Source organism: Hetaerina americana, unplaced genomic scaffold, assembly GCF_022747635.1.
Source record: "Hetaerina americana unplaced genomic scaffold, ioHetAmer1.1.p SCAF_126, whole genome shotgun sequence".
Classification (NCBI taxonomy): Eukaryota; Metazoa; Arthropoda; class Insecta; order Odonata; family Calopterygidae; genus Hetaerina; species Hetaerina americana.
Genome location: NW_027286359.1, coordinates 277,030 through 292,662, shown reverse-complemented (window position 1 = coordinate 292,662; position 15,633 = coordinate 277,030).

Sequence of the window (15,633 nt, the reverse complement as noted above, 5' to 3'; positions counted from 1 at the left end):
TGGACGAAAAATGAGTTCCTTTCAGGGCTGCCTTAATCAGAGGGAACAAAAAAAAACATCTGCTGGGACGATGCCAGAACTACAGGGGGGATGGGGCAGCGTTGGCACCTGGTGTTAGGCCAGGAACTCGCCGACTCGTAGCGTGTTGTGGCAAACACTTCAGGCACGAACTTGGCGCACACTTTCCTCATCGCTAAATCTTCAGTAACAATGCAAAACACAACAGTAGGCGACAAGTTCAGTTCATTTAGCAACCATCTTGATACTCAATAGACGGTCAGAGTCCAACAATGGTCGACCACGAGCCACATTGTTGTCGGTTTCGCTGGTCGGCGGCCGACCAGAGCGTTGTTCGTCGCGAACCTCATCCCGGTCCTCCTTTAAGGCCTTACACCACCTCGAAACGGACAGAGTGAAGTCCCCGTAAGCCTCTCGAATCAATTTTTTAGTCTTCTCAAGAGATTTTTTCAGTTGAGCACAAAAAATGGCAATCGCGTAACGTCGCATGATCGTCGATTCCATTTTTTTCGTGACAGGGTCGGCAGGCAGAGGTTTACAATATCTGACGTCCTTCCACTTCCACAGCTTGGAGAGCACTGAAACTGGTTTTGCAGCAAAGCTCAGCGTCCCCCCCCCTTCCCCCCGGGTACTCCAAGTGGTTCGATCCCACTGCAACCAATGGGAGCGGTGCGGGCAAATAAATTGCATAACTTTTGGGTCGCACCATGTAGTCCGAAGGATTTTCCATTGAACTTGAAACAAAAGTAAATTTTGATTTCGATTAAGGTGATTGTCGCCGTGTTCACTTTGTTGAATAGTTGAACACTTGAGTTCCTTGTGCCCTTCCAACCAGGCGGACGATGGAGGAATGCACGACTGGGGGGAGACTAAAAATATGGAACCAAATAGTAACGTACTCGTATGTAATGCATCTTTTACCGGTATGAAGTGGGGAATACTAGTGCTCTTCCTTAAAACTTTGGGTGGCAATTGTACCGTGGATAATTTATACGACTGAGATGGAGACTTCCGTACATGCTCAGAATACTGCTCATTAATAATTATTGGCACAATAAATTATTGCATAGTTTATAATTTTATAATGTCCATATTTTTCCCTGTTAACCTTGTTGACACCATAAAGCGATACTTGTTGCTAAAGTAATTAATTCGTGAGAAACAGATGCAAAGTAATAATATTACCAGAAGAACAAGGTAATATTTACTACAGCTAAACATTCCAAAAAGATGGTCTTTGATTTTTAAATACCATTAATTTCGAAGTTTTCTTCAAGGGCTACATTTGCGGTGGGAATGTCTGTTGGCTCCGGGTCGTGGGTATCGTGTCCAGTGAATGGACCCGAAGCTGCTGCTTCGGGCCGTCGCGCTCAAATGATTCGCATGTACTCGTCCCCTCTTCCTCGCGACCCCTGAACCCTCCTCGAGAATTCCAGGACCCCCTTCTCACGATGAGTTAGCGCACAAAAGGGTTTAGCGGCTCCCGACGTGTTTAGGTTGACCGGATTGGAATCGATGAAACGGCGCAGTCGACCCACATTCACAACCGGCGTTGGTCCGATGCATACCTCGATGTTCGCCGGAGAGAAAACGTCACAGCGACTGGTGCTCGAGTGATTCATCGGCTGCGGCACATTTGGTGCTCAGGGTGCAAATTATTTTCCGCTGCAACAACGCTGCCCATAGACTACGATTGTTATTTTTTTTAATAGCTCAGCAGCAGGTCGTCGCCGCACCAATTTTAATAGAAGCTATAACGATGCATTTTGTGATGGGAACATGATTCGGAGGTTCCGACGTGCCCTGCACTGCGCAGCCATAGCAAAGCGCGAAACGATACTGCTCATTGTTTTCTGTTTTTGACCGTTGTAGGAATGAGCCTTCGAATTGTTTCCCCACGGAGTGGGGTGCCATCGCTTGGCGCCCTGCATACGCGTGTGGAAGGCGGCGGCCCAATGAGAATCCCAACCGCGCCTCACGCGAACGCGAGCATCCGCGGCCGCATGAGAAAGCGACCCAAGTCTCTAATGCGACCGCCATTCGAGAAAATACTCGACATGATCACTTAAGGAGTCCGCCTCACTTCTTGTTCGCTCAAGCGGCATTAAGGACCCTTCGGATACTTAGTGCAAGTGCAACCCGAGGGGGTTGAAGGTTTGCAATTGGAATTAGTCGGGCGTTCGAAGAATTCATTCGGAATGGAACAAGATTTTAAACTCGATGTTGCAGTCGGCGAGCGATGGCCCCAGGGGGCGCCCGGTCCCCCCCCGCCTCCCATCGACGATCCCCCCCCCCGGCGTGTGTTTGCATGCACGCCTGTGTCGTTCACCCCCTCCCCCCCCGCCCCCCGCTGCCGTCTTCGCCGCCGCCTCGTCCCAATCACCGCTCGCCATAGTCTCGGTTCCCGGCCAATGGCGTCGAGTCACGTGACCGTGGAGGGCGCGTGGGAAGAAGGAACGGGAGGGGGCGCTGGAGAGGGTGTGCGCTCTTACGTACACATTTTTCCCTTGCGGAGGGTTGGGGGGGGGAGTGGGTGGGGGGGAGGAGGAGGAGGGGGAGGCGCGTCCCCCCACCCTCCACCGCCCAAACAGGCGCACACAGCATCCCGATTGAAGTGCCGTCACGCACGCACTCGCTTAGAAGGGAGCACTGCCCCCCCCCCATAATACCATTCTTCCCCGATCTCCTCGCGATATCTCGGAGCCGAGAGCCCCCCCCCCCCTTCCTTCCTCCCTTCCACGCCACGCCTCCCCCGCCCCTCCGCCCCCCCCTCCCCCTCGTCGCCCTCGAGGAAGCGAGTGCGGCTCCACCCACCAACGAGATTATTATGTAAAATCTTTTCCTTGCCACCTTGAAATTTTTTATTTGAAACGCAGGCCTTCGATTTATTCTCTCGTTGTGAAACGTTGAAATAGCCCTCTTTTAATTTTCTCATACTTGCTATCTATTATGTCCGGGCCATACTAACTATAAGTAGTGAATAGTTTCAGTGGGTGGGAAAAGGGAAGGACATAGAAGCCGCAGAGATGTGGTTTTGGGCGGGAAATAAAGCGATCGAAATGGAATTGAAAAAAAAGGGTGGCCGAGGCGGAAGGAAATAAGCGAGAGATGCCTGACTCTGAAAAGAGGGAGGTGAAATGCAATAAAAAATGGTGATTTTATCGAAAATACACTGAAAGGAGTGTTAACTAGGAGATGGGTAGGTGGAAGAGGGAGAATTTCCCGATGGAAAAAAGGCTTCCTGAATAAAATGTGGAACAACATATTAATCTCTCCATCTGTCTGGATGGCATCCCGCAGGCCATCGCTTGGGTGGGTGTTGCGGGGGATGGTTAACACCGAGCATACAGCATCCAAAATTGAGATTTTCTCAATTATTAGTTACAATATAACAAGTATAACAATTAAAAATATTGATCATGCTAATTCCTGGTTTATGCTACTTATATTTACATAATCCTCTGAGCATTGGCTATATGTAGCAAAAAGAACAATGAGTAAGTTTGTATGAGAAAATGACGACGTACCAAGTTGCATGGAATAATAAAAGCCCCAGAGGGACGTTGAGTAAGGATATAAAGAAAAGACTCGTTAGAAAACTTTGATATGGAGCGTAGCTATGTACGGCGCGGAAACGTGGTCATTGAAGCAGGAGGATAGACGTAGACCGGAGGCTTTTTACATGTGGGTGTGGAGAAGAATGGAGAAGGTGAAATGGACAGAGAAGAAAACAAATGAGGAAGTACTTTGTATGGTGGGCGAAGAGAGAGGTTTGTTGGGAGAAATCCTACGGAGGCAGGAAAAGTGAATGAAGGGGGTAGATATACAGGATTACGCAAAATGGACCACCGACTTCTGTTTAATTTTAGTTGCGAGAAGACCCCCTGGTGTGGGCAGACATTGCGAGGGAGTGCGGATGGCGCGAGGCGTTTTTAATTAGGTTTTCCTGTTGGAAGAAGTCACGCAAGATTGTAAAAATTTGGGTCAAGCACGTAACCTTGTTCGAACCGAAGGTTTGTACTAATCAAACGACTGGTTTTTGATTGACAGTATTTCATGGTGTTATGAATTCTTATTCAGTGAAGACGGAACCTCAATTTCTGTTAATTTATTTGTTTGACATTTATTGGGATGGAAATGGCGTTTCGTTCATATAGTAAGTAGCTGAAGAGTTTCAAAAGCTACCGAATTATTTGTTCATAGTGAAGGGTAAGCTCTTAGTTATACCGTGCACTTGGGCACGACGGGCAAAATCATAAATTTTCAATCTGTCATTTAACCTTTACTCCGTGAGTAATTCTTAACCTATCTCCTCTAATAATTTTGATACCCTATTCAGTTGGTAATAAAAATGTTACGCAAACATAAACCACCTCTACGCTGCACGCGATCCGATTCGGCAATTAATCCAACTTCGTGAGGATCCCATATACTTGTAGCACATTTTAAATGAGGCCTAACCAGCGAAAGATAACATTTTTCTTTGACCTTTTCATCACATTTACCTGGAACGTTTACAATAAATTCTAATTTTTAGTTAGCTTGTCCACATATTCCCCGAATGTGTTTCACCCAGGAGAGTTGGGGAGTGAGGGTAACGCCCAGATATTTCATTGAGTCTACACATTCCATTTCGATGTTCCCGGTGCAGCAGGCGTTCGGGATGGAACTCTGTGTTTTGATAAATTAAAAAAGGGTACCACGTAGGCTTAATTTAAGCCTTGGGTGTAGAAGTAAACGAATATTATTCAATGACCCTGTCTGGAACGCGTTTACCAAACTTAAACAATAGCTTTCCTTTTGCCCCTGAACATCTTTTAAGCACTGAACGGTATCCCGTACGGTAACAGCGTTTCAGGCTTTTGTTTTCGCAAATCAAATGTTTAACGTGTAAAATGGCAACAATAGCGACACGGTTTCTCCCCGTTCTTGGCATTCTGTGGCGTGGCTCAACCATGGAAGCTGGGGGACGGCACGGGTGTACCTGGTGTACCAACCCTCTGATCCATTCTATTGTTTTCTATATGTTATCCTGTTAGTTCCCGATAGGGTGTGTGGCAGGGAGTGATTACACACAAGGTGATTACAACAACAGAAATTAAGTTTTTCTTAATTTTTAGTCACCATATATGTATGTAAAATAATTTAAATGAGGATGGTCTGGTAACTATGTTGACATCCACTGCGGTCTCTAAGTCACATGCACTTCATGTGCTCAATAAATGTGATTCTTGCCCTGCAGGGTAAAGCAGGGTGGTTAGATCACACACAATTTGAGTATTCGGTGATTCATTTTAATATGGGAAGTTTAATTTGTCGTGTTATTTCTTACTTTCGCGGTCTCCAAACCCGAGAAGATCTCGCGATCCTTTCGGCGTGCAGTTGCCATTGGCGTCTCGCCGTGTGATCACGCGTGCCAATGTAGCACGGAGACCACGCTTTCACGAGGACCAAGCCAAACGTGAGCGGGTTAAACCCTTAGTGATCAATGAGTGGCCCTCGAGTAATGTCGAGTGGTGCCTCCACTTCCACCTACCATTTGAATCTCCAACAATAAACTAACACCTCCCTCTCTCTCTCTCCATTGTCTCTGCAGGTTCAGGTGGCGGCGCCGGGGGCGGAGGAGGAGGGGGCCCGGGAGGTGCCGGGGGCGGAGGAGGCGGAGGCCCCGGTGGTGGCGGTGGGGCCGTGTTCGCCGAGCAGCAGTTGAACGAGGGCCTCGTGTGGTGATGACGTCGTTGGTGACCACCGGACGAGGCCAAGTGATCATCGGCGGGGTCGGCGACCCCCCACCCCGGGAACGAGTGCTTTCCCCCCTCCCCCAACACGCAGTCACACATTCCTTGCGCGATCCGTCTGGGGGGCCGCACTGCGCGGCCCTCGAGCGGATAAGGACGCGCGAAGAGCGAGGAAGGGAGAGGAACCGCGCCCGGAAAAGCAGTCGTGGGCCCGCTCACGTTAACCTGAGGCCGATGACGTCAGGGAAGAGGGAAAAAAAGTGCACGAGGGGGGGCGCAGTCCAAGCGAGTGTACGGGTGTGCCGTCGAGGGCACTTACTGGAGGTCCACGCGTGCAGTTGTAAACAAGTCCACGTGGTGGGTGAGGAGGGGAGGGAATGCCCTCCCTCCCTCTTAGGTGTGCCCCTGTCGGACTGCAAATCCCCCCTCCCCCCTTAGGTCAGCAGGATCCCCCCCCCCCCAAATGTATCCGAAATGGACTCTACTCTATGTAGACCCGCCTGCGCAGTAGAGCACCGAGTGTCGGTGGTCATCCTCTTACCTTGGATGGCCTATGGCGAAACTGACGGTTGGGTGGGGGTGGGGGGGAGCGCAAATAAAAACAGAGGGTTGAGGGGGAGCATCTGGAATAGTTCTGGGAGTGTCGGACGGAAGGGAAAGAAGGGTTTAGTAGTCTACGATTTCAATACTCCGCCCTCGGTGATCCGATAGGCATAATACAACTGTAGAAGCACCGCGAAGGAAAGCATTGGAAAATAAATATTCGCAATTTGACAAGTTAGTCGCGAACTTTCGCTCCGTCCGACACGATATTGTTGCGATTTTGCGATGGAGAAGAGGTGGCCGGGGAAAAAATCGATTGTCGAATCGAACTGACTCCGATGACTTTCTTCGATTTCTGATCCTTCTTAGTAAGCATGCACGTGACCCCGCGCCGTGACCTCGCCAAATGTCTGCGACCGCAGTCGGGCCCCGCCTTCGCCATGGGCGGTCAAGTGAAACCAAAGAGGGACCGAGATACAGGGGCCCTCGGACCGCATGCATTGGTTGCGACCGTCGCCTCAAACAATTATACAGATCCGAGCGATAGGAGTTGGCGACCCACCCGAGGGCTCGTTCTGCCCAGCCGGGGCCCTCCATCGCCCAGTCGAGGAATCGTCGCAGCTGCAAGAGTTGGCGAACCTTACGGCCACCCCCCCTCCCCTCTTCTCCGCGGCTGCGTTTTCACTCGCGTCCGATCGGCGGGCGAATGCTCTCTCGGCGTCCATGGCCTCGTTCCTACTTGTTATCTTTGATTGACAACGTCATTTAACATTTTATTTTTTGGTGAATTTCTGACAAAACCCCGCGAATAATTTAAGGCAACTGAAAAGATCGCCCGGAGAAAATGTATCATATCTTTCCAAAGGCTTGCTAGTTGTCACAATTAAAGGTGACTGATAAATTCGCGGTATTTGGTTGTTTTAGCAGTCCCGAGAGGCAGTTTTTAACGGCTCGTCGAATGGCGGGGCGCACTCCGATGCTTTCCGGATCCTATTAGAGGCACAGTTCGCCAACCAAGGGGGAGAGGGCGAGCGTGTCGCTCGAAGAATGTCCACCCTTCTTCCGCCCCCGCCCACCAACGCTGCGGCCCAGATAGAGAGAGACAGAGACCAGTGTTCACCCTTTTAACACCTTCAAGTGTTGACATTTTTATCCATCTGTACATGTATATAAAATATTCAAGTGTTGGATCGAACGTGTGGATCTGATGTGTGCGTGTCTGTGTTTGTGCGTGTGTGGGGGGGGGAGGTGGAAGGGGAGGGGTAGCTCCGAAAGGCAGGCATCTCGCACGAATCCGTCGGCCATCGGGGGTGGGGTGGGGGGGCGTGCCTGCGACCTCCTCCAACCCCCCCCCTTTGGCATAGGGGCGTCCGCGTGTCCGGCAGGGGCGCCCTGGGGACGCCCGTTTCGACGACACTGTGCATACGAGGGTGAAAGTTTGAGTGTGCTCGGTTGTGATTTTAAGAAAAATCAAGAAAAAATTAAAAAATACAAATAAATGCGCATATATATATATATATATATATATATATATATATATATATATATATATATATATATATACATGAAGATATATAAAGTATATATTTGAAGCACTCACCGAATTACACGGTACTCTAAACGGGACCGTGCATTGTATGATATTGAAGATATATATTACGGGAAGATTTTCAGATTAACGTTAAAGAAACGAAAACTCTTATAAATCCTGATCATCCAGTTTCATCGATAGTATTTGTTTCTCCCCACTCCAGAGGTGTGGCGAAGAGTGACCCCCTCCCCCTTCGTGCTGGTCCCCCGCGCTCGGAATGCGCCTCCCCAGTGGAATGGATGTGGGGTGAAGTGGTCCCCACACCGTGACCTATCTTCGCTTGCTTTTGGCAGTGCCCCTCCCCCGCCGTCCTCCGCCCCCACGCCATCTCTCCAAAAAGCCCTCAACCACTCTCGTCGCCGTTCAGTGACCCAAGGCTGAACAGGGTGGTGCGCGCCCCTTCCGTGATCTTCGGGGCACCCTCTGGAGGGGCGACGCCCTCCCCCCGGCCACTGCTCGATCCCCCGGGGGGGGAACGGAGGCGACGGGGTGGAGCACTGAACAGAACGCTTCGTGCGACCGAGGATTGAACCAGGAGACGGTGCGAATACGTGTGCTCCATCTTTGGAAGTTAATCCCTCTTGAATAGTTATAAAACTACGTATATAAATAATGTATGTGATATGTACTCTATGCATAGAACTCAAAATCACCTCATATGATTGGCCGCTCTGGGTGCTGCCCCTCCCACCGCCCTCCGCCTCCTCCCCGATGCGCCGACGACGTTTGGGCCGCCCCCCCCCGCCCGCCCCCGGGGGGTCGGAGGCGCATGTGCAGAGGGGGGCTGCTCCGGAGCCCGCGTCATCCCTTGGACTCCCTCGTGCCCCCCCCCCAACCATCACCAATTGCTGTCACTTACATTTGTAAAGAACCAACAACACCTGACTTACATATATTTAAAAAATAAAACACACATTACTGCTTAATGTTGTGACGCGCTCTTTCATGGAGATTAAAAAGCTAAAAATTATGAATTGTTTGTGTTTTCTTAATCCCAAACTCTCTAGTCTTAAACGTGATCGCAAGAAAGTTCGTCAGGGCGACATTAGCGATTTTTATGATGAATGCGCTGTGATTAAACACGATCGCCAAAATCTTTCCAACACATGATGGTGATATCAATGAATGGGATCATTAATGCCCAGTGTCTCATACCAATGATTCTCTTAAAATCAAAGCTATTTCGTTGACATGCGCTCTAACTTTTTAAATCTCTTGAGGATCTCAGTGTACGTAATATCGTATTGTTTATTAGAAAACTATTTTTAATGTTTAGGAATAAGTGTATTATTAAGTGTTTAGGAAAAATATCTTTACAATTGATATACTATCCAAATTATTTACGATTTGCATATCTATATCCGAATGTCATAATTGATCTCCAATATTTATGATTAGCCAAAATGATTGAGAATCAAGAGAAAATTTTATCTAAAAACATATTCACAGCATCCGAATAAGGACTCCATTAATACGGGTTTAGTTTTTATGAGAAAAAAATTAAAAGTAATGCTATGTAATAGTTATTTACTCACAGACAGGCAATTGCAATTATATTCAGGCATCGTTGGTGATGCCCACCCGGGATGTTGGACAAGGCGGGTTTCTCTCCACCCTTCATCCTTTCCTGTCCATCCCCTATGGCGCAAATGACCTCAGCTGTCGGTCACCTCCCCTAAATACTGCTGACTACTACTGTTAGTTGTTTTGAAATTTTTACTTCTTTTCGAAAGTGTCCAATTATTTTGCTGTGGGACGTTTGTCTCGATTAGTGTCTCTGAATTCCCAAAGAAGTTAGAGTAGGGTCACATGGGCACGTCGGCTCATTGGATGCATCGGCACATGTCATAGCGAGGGGTCGAGCGAGGCAGGCACCGCGGCCAGCGGACTGGAGGCTTCGGGGGTTGAGGAGTTGGGAAGCGTGGCGCCCAAGGCGAGAGAAACGACAGGCATCCACCAAGGTGAGTGTGTGTGTGTGTGTGTGTGTATGTGTATGTGTGCGCGGTCACTCGTTTCCGGCGGAAGTGCGACCAACATTGATCCGAGCCGATTTAAATGGGTGATCCATTCTTGTGGCTCACCCACGCCGCTGCTCCGCAGAAGTGATCCACCACCCAGCGCACCACATCTCTCCCCACGCATAATCCGTCTCTCGCGTGCAGGGCGAAACGTCTCCGGAAACCCTCGATGAATTGCCACTCCGAGCCCTGTGAATTTTACCCTGGTAGATAGAATATATAAGAGATTACATTAATACCACACAATAGATTAATGTTTTGAATTCCCAGATTCTAGGTGTGCGAAACAGCTTCCGTTTCGCGGCGGCAATGGGCGTCGTCCGACGCACCACTTCCGGGGTCATTTTCCGTGCAGTTCAACAGTCCGTTGGCGCATTCCTTACTAAGGGGCGGCTGGCATCCGCTGCCGCGACACCAAGTGTCAACCTGAACCTCGAAGGCCTTCATCTTTGAATGAACTGCGCTGTTTCAAATCGGATATTGACACGCGGGCCTACATAACCCGAGACAGGAGATGGTGGGGCGCTGAAGAAGAAAGAAATAGGATTAAAAAAACATTCGGAAGGAGGACATTTGCTTCGAAGCGTCGGTGTATTGTTCTTGCTGATTACGCTGTTGTTGGATGTTCAACGCTTCCATGCCCCTCCACGAGATGTCTCCTCCTTCCGAGCCGTGCGTGCCGATTCCCGCCGAGGGGCGGGTGTAGAGCGAGGGACGGGATTCCAGGGTCGAGACTTAAGTGCTCATTACTTCATCTGTGAATCAAAATCAAATATTTTATGCTCCAATTGATGAAGCATCGTGCAACCAATTGAATTAATATTTATAATTTCTTATTCAAAATTATTGATTATACTCCATGCATGGACGCATGCATGTATACGAGGGTGATCCCAGAAGTACCCGACCAACAAAGAAAACACAAAAGTTTTGGAAAAATGTGTATCTATTTTTCAATATCTCCTTTCAGGTGTATATACTTTTGCCAGAAATAAGTTCGATACACGATAAGAATTGTCTTGCTCCGCAAAATAGTAAAAAACTACCGACATCACATCCCCACGGTTGGAAAATCTTTGACCACCGAGCCATTTTTTCAAGTTTGCCATAAGAAAATAATCCGAGGGGGCTAAATCTGGCGAAGAGGGTGCATTTGATTAGCATGAGGTAGCAATTCAAGCTTTGATTCATGAATTTTGGCCATTGCAATCTTGCACTCTCGATGAAACAACACTTCCTCCTTCTCCGCCAAATGCGGCCGCTTTTGCTTGATTTCTTCACTCAAACGTTGCAATAAGTTCGCATAATACTCGCCGATGATGGTTTTTACTTTTTTAAGATATTCAATGAAAATTATCCCACGCACATCCCAAAAAAACCGACGCCATGACCTTGAATGCAGATGAAACGGTCTTCGTCTTCTTTGGAAACCCTTTTGAATCCATTGTTTTGATTGCTCTATTGTCTCGGGTGTGAAGTAATGGATCCATGTTTCATCCATGGTTATGAAACAGTGCAAAAATTCTGCTTTGATGCTGTGAAACTTTGCTAAACACTCAATTGAAACATCTTCGCGACAATGGTTTTGCTCGAGTGTGACCACCCATCTTGCGCAGAGCTTTCTCATGTCCAAATTTTCAGTAAATATGCAATGTACCGCACTTTTTGAAATGCCTACTATGTCTGCTTGCTCACGCACTTTTAGTTTACGATGATCCAGCATCAAGTTTTGGATTTATTCACCGTTTCTGGAGTGTTCACCTCATTTGGTCGGCCATTGCGATGCTCGTCTTGACAGCTCGTACGGCCTCGTTTAAACTCTGCTACCCAATATTTTACTGTTGTAAACGAAGGAACAGACTCACTCAGGGTAGAATGCAGTTCAGCTTTCATATTGGTTGGACTGAGGCCTTTTTTTATTTAAAGTATTATTTATAAGTATTGTATCACATAACGATGACCAATTTTCTCCATTTTCACAAATTCACTGAAAGCGTTCACTATTTATGGCTGCCAAAAAAATACTAAACAACGTAGCGTCTTCAAACTGGAAACAAATGCTTCATAGATTGCATAATTTCTATTACAGTGATATTTATAACATAACTACCGCCATCTCTAGGTCAGGCCGGGTACCTCTGGGACCACCTTCGTACGTCATGAATGTTGCGTCAGAGCTTTAACACGTAATTTATTGAGGTGCCCCAACTGGTTAATTTTGAACGCATCATTTCCGGGATTGAATAAACGGATAACGCACAAACCGCCATCTCCTCAAAACCAGAATTAAGTCATATCTGGATTTGTGTATACTATTTCACGGCGGTTCATTTTAATAAACACCGACTTCTTCAGCAGCTTCCAGTTGGCTGTGTGACCCCTGCTAGATCCCAACTCTTTCAGGGGATGAAGGAATGAGCATCTTGTGGAGAAGTGCTGCAAAAAAAACCAAACCAAAAAGAAAAGGATAATCACCGAAGTAGGTTTGGGCAGTGCATGTGTGTTTGTAAAAGCAAAACCGTTCGTGCGTGAGTAGCTATGAGTTAGCTTTGGGCTCCTCGATGCCATACTCGGGAGAGATCCAGGGGATCGAGATGGTGCGGGGGCTAACGTACTGGCTTCCCACCCAGAGGGCCCGGGTTCAAATCCCGGCGGTGTTGAATATTTTTCAGAGGCATCTCGATCCCTACTTGAGGTGCTTTGTGGAGGGCACTTTGAGTGAGTACGCCGTCCGTCGGATGGGACGTTAAACTGCGGACCCCTGGGCGCCTTTCGTAAAGAGTAGGCTAATGCCGACGCCGGGTTTCTCTCCACTCTTCATCCTTTCCTGTCCATCCCCTATGGCGCGAATGACCTTAGCCGTCGGTCGCCTCCCCTAAATACTACTACTCGGGAGAGATCCGCTGTTCAAGTTATTCGAAATATTTTCAAATAGTAAGTAGTAATGTCTTTAGGAAACAATTAATCGATTTAGAAAAGACATTGGCGTCAATTAAGAGGGCTTAAATAAAACCAATGTAGTCGGTTATTATTTCAATTCTGAGCTCTTTTGGGATGTTTTGAGTGAGGATTCCACCCTTCGTCTGCAGTGGACGCCCGAGGAATGAGTTACGAGGGCGTGTCCACGTGACGGGATGGATTCAATGGCGGCAGTTGTCGGTGGGGTCGAAAACACTTTATGAGAATATGAAACGTATAGTTTTCGTTACTGACACCCGCTTATTTGTCTGATTATCAAAGAAAATAACGATGAAGGCATTAGTGGTAGTCCTGAAACCATGTTTTACATTCAACTGCATAATTATTATTATTTCTGTAATAATTGGTACTTAAATGGTTTCGAAACTGAAAAGGCTTTGGAGGGTACAAAGGTGAAGCGTTGAAGTTTAAATGGGCGTAATAAAAGGAATGGGAACGGTCATAGAGAAGGTGAGTGGATTCTGAAAATGAAAAAGAAATGTAAATAAAGAATAGAATAGGAATGCTAAACACTAAAAGTATTACGAAGTCCTGGATCACGTGAGGGATACTTGTGGGAATGAAAAAAAGAAGGAATTGAGTAAACTTTAACCCGGAAATATAATCTGCCAAAGGGTTGCATTATGGCTTACCACATTAACATTCTAATGTTATATGAGCATTGAGATATGCACAACTCAGGCATGAGAATTAGCGGTAGTAAAATGGTGTTTAGGTTCGAAAGGAACAGGAGCCTTAAGGTTGCCGGACAATCTAGAACCGAATAGAACGATTCCTCATTTAGTCATCATTTTAAAGAGGGTTGAAAAAGTAGTGACGAGGGTATAAAAGAAGAATTACATAAGGTGGATAGAATTTTCGGTAACGAGGGGAGAAATGATGATAGAAATAGTAGTTTTATTATTATTATTAGGTAATCTACCGTTTAAGGTAGGTTTTTGGATGGAAATAATTACTAATTACATAATTTGTGACCCCTAGCAAAACACAACATCTATCATCCTACTCTATATCAGGTCCATCTTCATCTCTGAGTACTTTCTTCCTCCCTTCATCCCGTCCAACATCCCTATCCTTTTCCTTCCCTTTCCTCGTTTGCCTAACATTCTCCCCTCAATTACAGTCTTCAACATCCCGCTGCCGGTCAATACCCCCTTCATCCACTTTTCCTGCCTCCATAGGATTGCTAACAACAAACCCCTCTCTTCGCCCACCATACCAAGTACTTCCTCGTTTGTTTTCTTCTCTGTCCATTTAACCTTCTCCAGTCTTCTCCACACCCACATTCCAAAAGCCTCCAGTCTACGTCCATCCTCCTGCTTCAATGACCACGTTTCCGCACCGTACATAGCTACGCTTCATATCAAAGTTTTTTCGAGTCTTTTCTTAAAATCCTTACTCAACGTCCCCGTCATCAACTCTCTCCTCCTTGTGAAAGCCTCTTTGTCTAGCGCAATTCTTTTCCTTACGTCCTTACTACTTTGACCGTGTTGGTCCAAAACACTACCGAGATACGAAAATTGTTCTACCTGCTCTAGTTTTTGGCCTCCTATTTTAATGTTTATCTCTGCCTTTTTCTTTCTAGGAAATCGCATAACCTTTGTTTTATTAATATTGATTCTCATCCCATACCTGTCGCACTGAATTTCCAATTCGCTCAGCAATACTTGCAACCCCTTGGCTGACTGACAAACTAAACCTTGGTCATCAGCATACCTAACTGATTTTACGAATTCCCCGCCCACTTTCATTCCTACCTCCAGTTCTTCCCATGCCTCTTTAATCATTTCCTCTGAGTACAGGTTGAACAGCAAGGGTGATAATGGGCAACCCTGCCTTACCCCTCTTCCTAACACTGCCCATCCGGTCTCCCCGTTCCCAACTCGCACCTGGGCAGTCTGAGACATGTACAGGTTGAGGATTAGCCTCCTGTCCCTACAATCTATTCCTATTTGTTCAATATACTCATTAGTTTTTCTTAATTTACGTAGTTATAAATGTTAAGAAAATTACTTGTGTATAATTTAATGTGGAGTGTCGTTTTGCAAAGCTCGAAAACGTGGTCGTTAAGAATAGAGGACGCATGGTAGAAATGCAGAAACTTCCCAGTGCAAAAATCATTTGCTGGAACGGGACTCGAACCCGAATACCTTAAGTTCAGATCGAGTGCTTCCTTCGCGGAATCTCCCGCATTTCTTGGAAGTAATCCAAGGACGACCCCAGTTCGGAGGCCTAAGAGTGGAAAAGATTGGAAAAATAAAACGGACTCTGAGGGAAACAAAAAGAAGAGATCTAGGGGTAGAAAAAAGATTGTTGGGATGAATTCTAAGAAGACGGGATAGGTGGATGGACGCAGAAGACATTGAGAGAGGCCATGAAGTGCCCAAGAGGGCAAGAGGGTGGAGGGTGCTGGGAAAGCGAGGTGGGAGGAGTGCAAGAGGCATTATACGAGGGTCATCCGGAAAGTAGTACCCGTTCGTGAAATAAAAAGACAAAAGTAAATATTAACAAACATAAAAAATTTTATTTGAAAGAGGATACTTTAAACTACTTCTCAACATAATCTCCAAGCAAATTAAGGCATTTGTCATAACGTGTGACAAGTTTCTGTATTCCTGCTGCATAGTCCTTCGCCGCCAGCTCATTGAGATACAGGGTCACTCCTTCTTTAAGTTCTTCAGATGGTGTTTAACAATTTCATGAACAATTGTTCGAGAAACATTGGGAAAATGCTCACAGATGTCAT